The following is a 1,100-nucleotide window of genomic DNA, read 5'->3' on the forward strand; positions in this document are numbered from 1 at the left end:
GCGCTCACGTTATCTGTAAGTGTGGGTATTTCAAAATCTATCTTCCCCTCTTTTCCCTATCTTTCTCTGCCTCTCCCCTTCTCCTTCACTCACCCTGCGGTTCCTACCACCTTCCTCTCTCTCCATTTCCCCCCGTCCGTTTACCTCATCCTCCTTTTCCATTTCCTTCCTCCTCTCCCTGTTTTCCTCCTTTTCTCTCCTAATTCCCCCTCTATCCCCCTCTTTCATTTTCACCCTCCCTCTGTCTTCCTCTCCCTATTTTTCTCTTTCTCCCTGTTCTCCTCTCTTCTCTCTTCTTTCCTCTCTGTTTCCCTTCTTTTTCTCCCCCGCCTACCCCACTACATTCTTCCCTCTTCACTCCACCTCCTTCCTTTTCCTTCCTTCTCCCTCTCCCACTCCACTTTTCCCATCTCTCCCTCTTGTTGTTTGTCCACCGCTTTCTCCCTCCCCTCCTCTCCCATCTCTTATTCTCACTCTCCCACCGTCCTCATTTCCCCCATCCCTCTCCCCTCATGCTTTCCCCTTTCCTCCCCTTTTTCCCTTCTATTCCCCCCATCCACCTCCATTTCCCATGCTCTCCACCCCAAGGCTTTCCCCTCTCCCTTCTACCCCTCTCTCTACTCCCTTTCCCCGACCCCAAGACTCCCTTCCCTTCTTCTTCTTCTCCACTTACTCCCCTTCCCTTCCACTTCTCCCCTCCCACCCCTCCCTCTCCCCCTAACCTCTCTCCCTCTCACTCAGTCTATCCTCTTTTCATACCCTCACTCTCTATCCACCAAAGGAACTCCTCCCCTCGCCCCTTCTCCTTTCCTTCCTCCTCTCCTATCCTCTTCCCCTCCTCCCTCTCCGTCTCCCCTATCCCTTCCCCCCCCTCCCCCGTGCCCCACGTCCCACCGGCGGCTCGCGCATGAATCACCTTTGTCGGTCCGAGAAAGACGTCGTGATGATATCAAGATGATGTCTTTGGAAGAAGTTTGAGGGGAAGAGAGGTTTAATTCTCCTTCTCGACTTCGCTCTTTCCATAATATTTTGAGGGACTTGGAAGGGGAGGGAGAGGTGATGGAAGAGAGAGATAATGCGGGAAATGAAGATTAAAAGAA

The sequence above is a fragment of the Penaeus monodon genome, chromosome 24, assembly GCF_015228065.2.
Source record: "Penaeus monodon isolate SGIC_2016 chromosome 24, NSTDA_Pmon_1, whole genome shotgun sequence".
In the NCBI taxonomy this organism is placed as follows: Eukaryota; Metazoa; Arthropoda; class Malacostraca; order Decapoda; family Penaeidae; genus Penaeus; species Penaeus monodon.